General features: G+C 39.8%; 1 protein-coding gene across 9 annotated transcripts in view; it reads right to left on the reverse strand.

The window, feature by feature from the left end:
* Positions 1–13,168, reverse strand: part of CADPS2 (calcium dependent secretion activator 2) — a 544,800-nt gene that overhangs the window by 12,750 nt on the left and 518,882 nt on the right. The window lies entirely within an intron of this gene.

Below are 13,168 nucleotides of genomic sequence, written 5' to 3' on the forward strand. Positions count from 1 at the left end.
CCACATGTTTTCTTCTTAAGTGCCGTACACTCTAATGCTTTTAAAGTGCCATATACTCTAAAACTTAGGAATGCTGAGAAAATCTTTTTTCACTGCAACAAAACAAAGCAATGTGGAAAGAAGATCCTAGTTCATTCATAAAAGGATTCGATCTACATGTACAGTTTTCTGATTTTTTTATTTTTTAAATACAGAACATAGAAGAACTTGATTCATGCTTTTTTCCCTTCTGTGTTCAAGAAACTCACACTTAGGGTGATTTTCATTTTATAGTTCTATGAGGAAGATGGCAACGCAGAGTTCATGAGTACTATGGTGTCTGTTAAGAAGGAGAAAGTGTAAGAAGTGCTAACGTGGGAGGTTTGGCATATAGTAGGCACCTAATAAATGCTTGTTGAATGATGAAACATTTTTCCTACTCTTGAAGTTCAGTACTTTTTTCCATTATTTTTTAAAATGCATGAATGTAATAACTAAGATGCTTCCAGATGCATTCAATCCTCTTCAATCATAAAACAGGGTAAGTTATATAATAGGGTAAGTTCGAGAAACTGGGGGTTGCACAAGATTTTTTCCACTCACCTCTATTTAAATAACTCCAAATTTCCTTTCTCCCAAAATATCCTGAAAGTAATGTTACTAAACTAGCCTATCTATCCTCACACTACCCAAAGAGCATTAAAATCAATACTATTCTTCATTATTCATTATCATCAAGCAGGCAAGTGCCTTTGTAAATTTATTCTGCAGTTCTCTTCCTGGTGCTAAAACGACCAGGGATTACAAAGTGAAAATTTCAGATCATCAGTTGTTTCCCTTTCCCCTACTTAATGACAAATGATGGAATGCATACTGGTTGGGCTAATCTTTTGACTAATCAGTGGTTTGGCTGAACGCAGTGGTCAACCCAGTTATAATGGTATGTGTACTAGTTTAGGAGGCAGACATAGATTGTGAATGATTTATTTGGGCATAAGACCTGTTCATTTGGTTCAGTGACACATTTGTACTATACATAAAAGTTTGGTCAATATTGCATTTAAATCAATAATGTAAGATTTGGATAAAAATAAATTAGACTCCTGCAATTTCTATTGAATGGTACAAGTCTGAGATAAAACCTCCATCTGAGAATGAATGGTTAGTCAGTCTTTCTGCCTCAGTTTCCTTATAAAAAATAGGTAACAATTATTCCAAAGTTCCTTTTCCAGAGTATTGTAGGGACTGAAGTAAACAGTTATCCTTCTGTCCCTGACTCATGGTGCACTCTCAGAGGAAATGAGTGATCTGCTGGTCTGGTAGATACTGGGTTTCTCTATAAGTTTTGGGTAAGTCAATCCCTCTTTTGGGACTTTTATCCCCATGTACATTTCACCGGCCAGATTCATGACACTGAAGACTCCATTCAACCATCATTTCTCCTATGAAGCCAACACTATCTCTTCAGTTCAGTTCAGTTCAGTTGCTCAGTCGTGTCTGACTCTTTGCGACCCCGTGAACTGCAGCACGCCAGGCCTCCCTGTCCATCACAAACCGAGGCTAAACACTATCTCTTACCAGGTAGAATTAGAAGCTCCCATATTTTCTGCCCCTAAATCTCTGTACATGTGTCTGTAGAAATACTGCACAATGTGCTTAAAATCTGCCTCAACAGGATGTGAGTATCCATAAGGTAGAAACCGAGACTTTTTTAATATCTCCAGCCCTTAGCAGAATGTTCAGCACATAACATGTGTTAACACACTTTTTGAGGGACTGAATGCTTTTAAAATATTTGGAGATATAAACCGTTACACAGATAATAGTGGCAGGGCAACTTTTCAATAGACAAAGGATAGTATCAGAGTCAGAGGAACTGTTGACTTGAATGAAGCATTTCATTAATAGCAAAATAATGTAATGAATGCTAAAGTTGCAGGCATCACCTAAAAGTAAACAACTGCAATTGGCTAATGAAATTTAACACACAACGAAAACAGAACTGAAAATGTGACAGTCTAATTTCATTGTAGGTGATGAACTAAGTAAAGGAGAAAGTACTATAAACTAATGAACCCCCATACCTAGGTACATATAAGAGTGTCCACATATAGGAAATCAACCCTGAATATTCACTGGAAGGACTGATGCTGAAGCTCCAATAATTTGGCTGCCTGATATGAAGAGCCAACTCACTGATAAAAGACCCTGCTGCTGGGAAAGATTGAAGGCAGGAGGAGAAGGGGACGAAAGAGGATGAGATGGTTGGATGGCATCACCGACTCAACGGACGTGAGTTTGAGAAAACTCCAGGAGATAGTGAAGGACGGGGAAGTCTGGCGTGCTGCAATGCATGGGATCGCAAAGGGTCAGACACAACTCAGCAACTGAACAACAACACAACATATACATTCTTACACACAAAGATATAATGCTACATGTGCTCAGAGTCTGTCATGTATGCAGTGAACCGTCTGGCATGTGCTCAGGGGCATGAGTAGCTGTTCCTGGAGGGGATCAAAGGCTGTGAGGCTACCAAGTGTGGAGCTGCCAGCGCCGCGTTGTGCGTTCTCACCACTAAACGACGTGTCCTGGGTGCCTTCAGGGCTTGCTGGTCTTGTGAGAGGCGTATCAAAGAGGCAGACAGACACCATGCTGTGGCACTGTGACTCAGACTTGAGTCTGAGTGAATATGAGAGCCCTCCTGGGAGGTGGCATAAGCCTGGTTTTTCAGCAGAGAACCTCTGAAGGGTAGAGAGGGGGAGCCTGCCCTTGTTGCACCGATATGGCATTTGATATTGCAAACACTAGAAGTAGGTACAACTGTTGAATCAACTCTACATCCTGGCAGGTTTCCAAGCATCCACTTGCAACAGAGAGAAATAAAATCAAGTCAAAGATAACCACTACCTCCTATTTGAAAGCTTTCTAAATTTTAATTCTCCACAGTATACTATTTGAAAAAAAAGTCTATTCAGTAGATGAAAATGTGAAACATTTTAATGTAGAAGCTAACTTTTTCAAAAGACCCATTTTACCATAAGAATGTAAATTCCTTTATTAAAGCAGGAACTTGGTCTATCTTACCTAACATTGTATTCTCAGCCTCCAGCAGTGTGTGGCTTCAACAAAGTAAATACCGGTTGTATGACTAAATAATAAAAGGAGTTTTGATTTCCTATTTTAATTAGAATCCTACCAAGTCATTGTGACAGAGATACTCAATGATGTAAGACAAAACCAATGCCTAACCTTTATTATATTTTGGCTGTGGAGCATGTGGCATCTTACTATTAGTTCCCTAACCAAGGATTGAACCTGTGCCATCTGCATTGCAAGTGTGGAGTCTTAACCACTGGACCACCAGAGAAGTCTCTATGTTTAAACTTTCAGTCTCAATATTTACCACCATTTCTTGCACATCCTAATTGAAAGATCAACTGGATTTACTTTCTAGATCTTATGCACCCAAAATGTCAAATGAATGAACATTTAACATTAATAAACATAAATTTTATGTGTATAATATAGGCAGTAACTAAGGGGAAAGGAAAGGAAAATGAAGTCACTCAGTTGTATCCGACTCTTTGTGATCCCATGGACCATAACCTACCAGGCTCCTCTGTTCATGGGATTTTCCAGGCAAGAGTACTGGAGTGGGTTGCCATTTCCTTCTCCAGGGGATCTTCCCGACCCAAGGATTGAACCTGGGTCTCCCACATTGCATATAGACACTTTACCATCTGAGCCACCAGGAAAGCCAGAACTAAGGGGAAAGTCAACAAGAAATGTAGGGAGTATATGGAGCCAAATTTATGAGGATCAGTAGAGCAAAAAAGTATGGGAAAGCTTTCCATGAGAATGTATAAATAGGAATGTGTACTGCTGCTGCTGCTGCTAAACTGCTTCAGTCGTGTCTGACTCTGTGCGGCCCCACAGACAGTAGCCCACCAGGCTCCGCTGTCCCTGGGATTCTCCAGGCAAGAACACTGGAGTGGGTTGCCGTTTCCTTCTCCAATGAATGAAAGTGAAAAGTGAAAGTGAAGTCGCTCAGGCATGTCCGACTCTTCGCGACCCCATGGACTGCAGCCTACCAGGCTCCTCCGTCCATGGGATTTTCCAGGCAAGAGTACTGGAGTGGGGTGCCATTGCCTTCTCCGAGGAATGTGTACAGTCACATTCAAATACTACATCCTAGTCCTGGCAAACAGAAGGGGAAACAATGAAAACAATGGAAAGTAACAGACTTTATTTTGTTGGGCTCCAAAATCACTGCAGATGATGACTGTAGCCATGAAATTAAAAGACACTTGCTCCTTGGCAGAAAAGCTATGACAAACATAGCGTATTAAAAAGCAGAGACATCACTTTGCTGATAAAGGCCTGTCTAGTCAAAGCTATAGTTTTTCCAGTAGTCATGTATGGATGTGAGAGTTGGACCATAAAGAAGGCTGAGTGCCAAAAAATTGATGCTTTTGAACTGTGTGTTGAAGAAGACTCTTGAGAGTCCCCTGGACTGCAAGGAGATCAAACCAGTTACTACTAAAGGAAATCAGTCCTGAATATTCACTGGAAGGACTGATGCTGAAGTTGGAGCTCCAATACTTTGACCACCTGATAAGAAAAACTGACTCATTTGAAAAGACCCTGTTGCTGGGAAAGGTTGAAGGTAGGAGGAGGAGGGGGTGGCAGAAGACATGATGGTTGGATGGCATCACTGACTTGATAGACATGAGTTTGAGTAAGCTTCTGGGAGACAGTGAAGGACAAGGGAAGCCTGATGTGCTGCAGTCCATGGGGTCGCAAAGAGCTAGACACAACTCAGTGACTGAACAACAACAAATTCCTGACTCTAGAGCCTAAGCATGACACAGAGCATTTTGAGAAGCTTCAGAGGACAGCCCCCCAAAAGATTAAAGGGCTAGAAAAGGGGCCTATGATGAGAAGTTGAGCAAAAGGGATTATTTATCCTGGAGTAGACAAGGATGACAGGTGTCTTACTAACAGTCTTCATATATAGGAAGGATTATTCCCTAGAGACGCTGGCTACCTGCTTTTTGTTCTCCACTGAGAGGAAAAGGGGAAATGAGCTTAAAAAACAGCATGAAGAATTTAGGTGAGGTAAGGATTAGAACTTGCTTTATTTCAAATAAAACATTTTGCCCATTTTAAGAGAGTGAAATTTAGATGGTGTCTTACTTAGGGCTGGGCTGAGATCAAGTAATTGAAGGCTCTTCTTGAGTTTAGGTAAGTACCTGTGAAAATTGTTTATAGAGCTTCTTTTCAATGCGTTTAACGAACACCCTGTTTTGCCACAATGATGTTGGTTTACTGCAACAGCTGCTTCCTGACAGACTTTGTTTTTAGTTGGACTTAGTCAACGGTGGCATTCTGGCTGCCTCTCCTGTGCTCACTTGTGAATGGCACCAACCATGTAGATGAGGCTACAGGCGAGGCTTGCAGAGGGCGTGACTGATGGAGGAGGAGATCAAAAAGCCACCACAGAAAATGACTTTAAAGCCATGTGTCATTTGCTTATGAAGTTGGGTTTGAGGAGAAGGAGAATGGTAGCCACCATTTCTATGAAAACATCACACTGGCCAACTGATGGAGATGCTGTTCTCAGGGGAGCCCTGTATAGTTTCATTAATAAGTCACTGGTAGCCAGCTGCAGTGCAAGCATGCAAAGCCACTGAGGAAAAGCCAGGTTCTATATGGAGAAGCCAGAGTTTCCAGACCATCATCCATATGAAAGCAGCAAGCAATCAATACTAAATAACTTTTGAACCGCTCAACATGTTGTTTGTAATTATTTCAACTATCTTTGATAAAATCAGGAGGGGGAATATTCTGATTTCTTCCATGACTATTAAGTTACTGTCACTGGCTTCGGTGAATGAAAGCAAATACACATTTATGCATTTGATGTATAAAAAATTTCTTGAGGAAAATGCAAGTTTTGACATCTTTCATTCATCAGAGAGTTTTACCATGGTGAAGTGATTTTAAGTGATCAACCCCAATTTTTTTTTCTCCTATTCAGCAAAAACCTCAGATCAGTTCACAAGTTTTTTTTTTTTTTTTTTTAAATTCTGAGCACAATTAAAGGTGAGTTAAGGCTCTGGTGGAAATCTAAAGAGCATCAGCAAATCTGAGCACTGCTCAGCTTTTGAATTGCTTTTCTACTTCTTAGTTCTTTTAAATGGTTTTCTATGGCAGGAACATTTTTCTTAATTAGTCACAGCTAATTAGTGTTCTGGCATAGACAAGTAATCAGAAATGTCAGAGCTGCAAGGCTACATCTCCCTAATCCTTTGATAATAATTTAGCCTCCTGGGAGGGCCCCAAGCTGCGGTAAGTAGTGACTGACAATAAGGCAAAATTAGGTGGGCAGCAGACCATTAGGATAGAAAAATAAAAAGCACTACCCGATCCCGCTGAGCACCATCAGGCAACTAACTGCACTGCCAGATGAGGTGCCTGTTTAAGCCTATGTTGTTAATTAGCCTGATTCTACCAGACCTGCCACATATGTCCAGGTGCCTCATGCAAAGATGTGTATTTCTGGGCATCTGCCAAATGACAATTGTGTCCCATGATCGCATTTCAAGAATCTAAGGGAGAGGTCCACATATTTCTTGAAGATTCTTTTGAATTATCAAAGAAATAAGATCAACCGGCTACAATACATTTTTTTCTTGTGGAGTTTCTTTTAGGCAATTAGGCATGCTTAGCTCAGGTTTCTTAGGTCTTCATTCACCAACAGCTTAGATTCAAATGAGGGCCTTTGGCCGTGAGGAGTCACGTCTGGACTTGCCAAAGTTATTCTGGCACACACTGTACATCTAAAGTAGATTTTTTCATAAATTCTTACACTTACAAATGATAACTCAACATTAAAATAAAGATGATTAACTAAAATGAATGAGACAGCTGTAATTTGAGAGCAGAGGTTTTGAAGAGAAATAAACTTTGAGAGGGGGAAAGGCAGCTAAGGAGCAAGTTTGAATGCCATTTACTAAAGCAGACGTGACCATATACAGAACAAGTCTTTACAACTGTCTTAAAAGAGGCCAAACAACTTCTGTGTAAGTACAAATACTGTGGGTAAAATAAAGTGGGAATAAATACATATAATTACATTAAAAAACACCCCCTGGAAAACAGTATATTCAAGCTGCTAAATAAGAAACTGCTAAAGTGTAGGAGAGGTGACCTGCCAGTACTATGAACATGATAAGAAATAGTCAAGCTTCTGATCTACCTTTAGTGCACAAGGCGACCCCAGGGTGCATGACATAGCAGTGGGTAGAAATAAATGATCTTGGCCTCAAGTACATCACTGAGCTTATATCATTCATCTTTTCTAGGGATGGAAAAGCAAAATAATGGTTAGGACACGAGAGTGATAGTAACATTTGATTTTGACTGTTGATAGGAAACTCATGGGTGGGTCCAAGTTAATGTTTTATATTTGACTTCTCTTTACATAGAGACAACATTGAAGACAAAAATACTCTGTAATTTCTGTAAAATCTGTAATTTGTACTGATTTAGTGGTTCCCAGCCTTTTTGGCACCAGGAACTGGTTTCGTGGAAGACAGTTTTTCTATGGATGGGGTGGAATGACTCAAGATTACATTTATTGTAGCCTGTATTTCCATTATTATCACATCAGCTCCACCTCAGATCAGCAGGCATTAGATCCCTGAGGTTGGGGACCCTTGGATATAACAACTTGTTTGTCACTTGAAAGTGAAATAACATTGAAAAGAGGAAAATTGTTATTTTAAAATCAACAGTCATATATAAGCGAATGTATCTATAATATTATGGAATTATAAGAAATGCAAGAAGGCAAAGAAGCCCTCTGAATGGGTCTTACTGGGTTCCAGCCTTTGTTTGTAATGAGGCTGATTACACATACAAAGAAATTCATCCAAGGAATATGACTGAAAAAGTAGCCGGTCAGTTCTAAATATATTCTACTGTCTATTAATAGCCGCCAACCTTACTCATGTTCTGTGGATTTCAAGTATTCCTGGAAAACCAATGAAACAAATTTAATTTTTAAATAAGAATAGTAGCATCAATCTTACTGAGGATGAATAAATTCTTGAATCAAAAAGTTTGGGCATGGGTGTGAAACACTGAACTCGAAAACTCTGAGCATTTCCTCCGTTTCTTATTTGGGAGTCCAGAGAGATAAACAAGACGTAGAAATGCAAAATTACTTTTATTTTGAAAAGCATATTCACTTGCAAGAGTTTCATTCTCCCCCCCCTCCCTTACCAAATCTTAAGATGGCCACTAAACTCACTGATATTATTGAGGATCGTTTTACTTAAAATGCTTAATTTAGAGTTTCTTAACCAAAAAGAATCTTTTTCAAGGAAAGTCCTGAAAATTAATCCTATACAAAGCACTATGTGGATGAATATCACTGATTAACTATCATTTAAAGGATTACTTTTAATTTTAGAAGATATCACAACACAATTTAAAAAAAAATCTCGTTGAGATGAAACTCCTCAACAATTAAATATTTAATCAGTTTATAACACAAGAGAATGTTTAATCTGCATGATTTACCAATTAAAGACTGCACCCTGATGTGTCTTCAGCAACATGAGAGCTAAAACAAAATTGTCTCAGAGGGCCTCAAGATGGGCAATGCCTTGTAAAGGCACAAACGTTTACAGAGTTAGGTAGGTTTAGTGTCTCTCCTAGACAACGGGATGCATTCCTGTTGACCCCTACCAGCCTCAGCATTTGGGATATTCTTGGACATTAGTAAGTGGCCACAGAGGGTGCTCTTGTGACAATTACTGTGAGCATCAGTTTTGATTTCTGAAACATCACCACTTTTCAACCCAGAGACTCAAAGCTCTCTGGGAAAGTGTCCAGCCTCTCTGCTGACCCATGGGTACCTGGGGCTCATTCTGTGTTTCCTGAAACCTGACGGTGTGAGAAAAAACCTCATAATAGGCATGAAAAATGGAACTTGTGCTGCATGCTCAGTTGCATCTGACTCTCTGCAACCCTATGGAAGATAGCCTGCCAGGTTCCTCCGTCCATGGGATTTTAAAGGCAACAGTACTGGAGTGGGTTGCCATTCCCTTCTCCAAAAATGGAACTTGAGAATTAGAAAAGCATTGCCATGGTTTTAAATTGGGATCAGACAAGTTGTAAATGGTTTTGATTTGCTAGTATTTTTTAAAACAGCTACTGACAATGACGCTTTATAAGTTGGAATAAGAGAGACTACCTATAAAGCAGAACTTTGCTGGTAAATCCATATTCTCTTCTGCTAGAGAACTTCCTTTAAATTTCTCTGACCCAGACAAGGCACACTTTTTTAATGTATCTTAAGGTAAATCCCTGGGTCGGGAAGATCCCCTAGAGAAGGAAATGGCAACCCACTCCAGTATTCTTGCCTGGAGAATCCCATGGATAGAGGAGCCTGGTGGGTTACAGTCCACAGGGTCGCAAAGAGTCAGACACAACTGAGTGATCAGTTTGTTTGTTTTGTTTTGAAGGTAAATTTAACATGTGAGATTTTTTTTCCCATTGGCTAAATTCAAAATACAATGATAATCACTAAGTTTAATTCCTTTCTTTTTTAAAAGTATAGTCAAAGCTATGGTTTTTACAGTAGTCATGTATGGATGTCATTGGAAAAGATCCTGATTTTGGGAAAGATTGAAGGCAAAAAGGAGAAAGGGGTGGCAGAGGATGACATGGTTAGATAGCATCTTGACTCACCGGACATGAATTTGAGCAAGCTCCAGGAGATAGCAAAGGACAGGGAAGCCTGGCATGTTGCAGTACATGGGGTGGCAAAGAGTTGGACATGACTTAGCGACTGAAGAACAACAACAAAATAGTTGCTATATAATATTATATTAAGGCTTCCCAGGTGGCGCTAATGGCAAAGAACTCTCCTGCCAATGGAAGAGACATAAGAGATGTGGGTTCAGTGCTTGGGTTGGGAAGATCCCTTGGAGGAGAACATGGCAATCCACTCTAGCATCCTTACCTAGAGAGTCCCATTGACAGAGTAGCCTGGCAGGCTACACACCACAGGGTCGCAAAGAGTCAGACATGACTGAAGCAACTTAACACACACAGAATATTGTATGTTACAGGTGTACAGTGTAGTAACTTACAATTTTTAAAGGTTATATTACATTGAGGGAAGCCCGGCCTGCTGTTGTCTATGGGGTCACAAAGAGTCAGACATAACGTAACGACTGAACAACAACAGTTGCTATAAAATATTGGCTTTATTTCCTATGTTGTACAATATAAGCTACAAGAATATGTTGTGCAATTCCGGGAATATCATATTCACATATAGATTTCAGTATGTGCACCATTTGACAAGCAAAGACAGCCTCCGTTTAAGATATTCTGGTCATTCTAAAAGACTTAACATGAATACAGAATATATGGGTTCCAAGTATTTTTCTACCTGTAGGCTTCAGAACCATGGTGGGAGCTGTATAGAATATCAATGACATTCCTTATGTAGAATCTCTTTTCTACCTATCTACTGTAACTGCTACTGCTTCTTGCTTTCACCTGGCCATCACAAAAACACTTTAGAACTGTCTGCTACTCCGGGGTGCAAGACTCAGCATGCAAGCAACCCAGTAACTTTTGTCACCACTGCTAATTAAAACTAATTTATTTAAAACCTGGAAGGGATTTCAGAAACCATCTGGAGTTCTAGACCAGCTTCTTCAGTTTACATGTGCTGTCTATACGGAGTTTCAGACAGGTGACAGAACTTCTTGAAGTGCACTTATCCAGTCAATGGCAGAACTGTGGCTAGAACTCAGGTTTCTGGAGTCCTGGTCCACTCCTCTTCCTCCAAACACTATTCTATCATTTCAAATTCTGTAAATCTGAAGTTGTTGTTCAGTCACTGAGTCATGTCTGACTCTTTGAGCCCCATGGACTGTAGCACGCCAGGCTTCCCTGTCCTTCACCATCTCCCAGAGCTTGCTCAAACTCATGTCCATTGAGTTGGAAGTATGGTAGGCGTAATATGGACTTTTAAACTAGAGTGACACAATTTCAAAGTCTGATTTAGTATGTAACAAGTCTTTTGTCATCTCTGGATGGGACATTTCTTAACCTGAAAATAAGGCTAAAATGGGGGTGATAGCATCTACACATGTGGCTTCCCAGGTGGCGCTAGTGGTAAAGAACTCACTTGCAATGCAGGAGACAAAAGAGACACAGGTTCAATCCCCAGGTTGGAAAGATCCCATGGACAGAAGAGCCTGGTGGGCTACAGTACACAGGGTCACAAAAAGTCGAACATGACTGAAGTGACTTGGCAGGCATGCAAGCATCTACCCAGGTTAGAAGTGATACAGGTCAAGAACCTAGCACATTTCCTGGTACATGGAGGTCTGGGAATAGCAGTGATGACAGGTAAGGCCACAATGATAATTTTCACACTTTAAAAAAATTAGGGATGTATTGGGTTGGCCAAAAAGTTCATTCAGTTTTAAGTACCAATAAAAGGCATATTTTTCATTTTCACGATGAACTTTACTGAACAATGTATTCACTAACTGAACAAATTTTTGGCCAACCCAATACCTTAGTCAAATCCAGTACCTTCTATTAAATAGGGTATCTGCCACCATTTACTGAACACTTTTCTGAAGTTATTTCTGTTTAAAATAGGAAGTGTTTTATAAGTTTAACTTATGGAGCAAAGCAAAATGTCTTGATATCTGTTCTGATATTAACCATGATCTTCAAATGATACCTTAGTTTTAATACTCCAAGATTTGACCTAGAAGTCTAAGATTATCCTATTTATGGCCTTTCAGATAATATATATTTTAGTCATCTCCCTCTTTCGCACATTGAAGAAACCAAAAAACTTCCATAGAGGCTAAAACAATACTCACAGCAATGCAGGATGCTCAGAAAGCAGGGTCACGGCGTGTGGCTGTGTGGGCTGCTCATGGGCAATGATAGGAGGCACCATTCTCCTTCATGGGTGAAGCCCCAAAACAACGGACACAAATCTAGAGCAGTGCCCATCTTTTTGGCCCTTAGTCACCGGTACAATTATTTAAACAGAACCCTAAGGTATTTAGTCAGAAATATTAGTAACTATTATCAGGCTTCCCAGGTGGCGCTAGTGGTAAAGAACCTGCCAGCCAATGCAGGGGACACAAGAGGTTCAAGCTCCTAGTCAGGAAGATGCCCCCAGAGAAGGAAGTGGCCACCCACTCTAGTATTCTTGCCTGGGAAATCCCATGGACAGAGGAGCCTGGCAGGCTACAGTCCACAGGGTTGCAAAGAATCAGACACGACTGAGCACCTATCTCCCTTTGAATTAGGAACTATTAAGATGCTTCATTAATCAAAAAAAGATTTTAAAGCCAGGAACATCATGAGTAATTTATTATTACTCTTAGGACAAGTTTCACAGAATTTTCAGCAGTCTTTTCCATGCATGGGGCATCATGCAGAAAAAGATTCTTTAGTAAAACAACTGATTTCTTTTTCTTTTTTTTCTGATTTCTTTTTTTAAAGTGTTGGTATTGGAGGCAGGATCAGTGCTTTGTAGAATAATTGATTTATATAGAAATATTAGTATTTATTCTAAAATGAAGCAAATTTCTTTTGGATAAAAAGCATATCCTTTGTAAGGAATTAAGCTCTCATACTATAACCCCTGTACTCTTATCTGGGTGGGTTAAAACCACTACGTAACGACACTGCTGTGTGCACGTGTGTGTGTGTACACATTTTCCTTTGCATCTGAAGGTGGGAGCCTCCATTCCCTTACTTACTCAGGAAACACTTTAATTGGAATAGCAAAAGTTTGTCACTGATGCCTGAATAAAATTGCTCCCTTCAATTTTTTACCTGTAATAGACTCAGGTTGCTAACAGTATTTATAGGGTCATTATTTTCAACTGCTTCTTAACACCTAACAATATTATTTTAAGCTCCAGTCAAGTGGATTTCCAATAATTATATAATGTCTCTCAGTAATGATTTGTTGCTTAAGATACACATTCTACTTTACCTTTCAACACATACTTGATAACCTCTCATTTACTAACTGTAATTGAGGCAAATTCAGTCTTGGCTAATTAGGGGCTCTTAGTATCCCCTCATCTATGTTATTCTTGATGACATGTCAATAGAA

Source organism: Muntiacus reevesi, chromosome 6, assembly GCF_963930625.1.
Source record: "Muntiacus reevesi chromosome 6, mMunRee1.1, whole genome shotgun sequence".
NCBI lineage: Eukaryota > Metazoa > Chordata > Mammalia > Artiodactyla > Cervidae > Muntiacus > Muntiacus reevesi.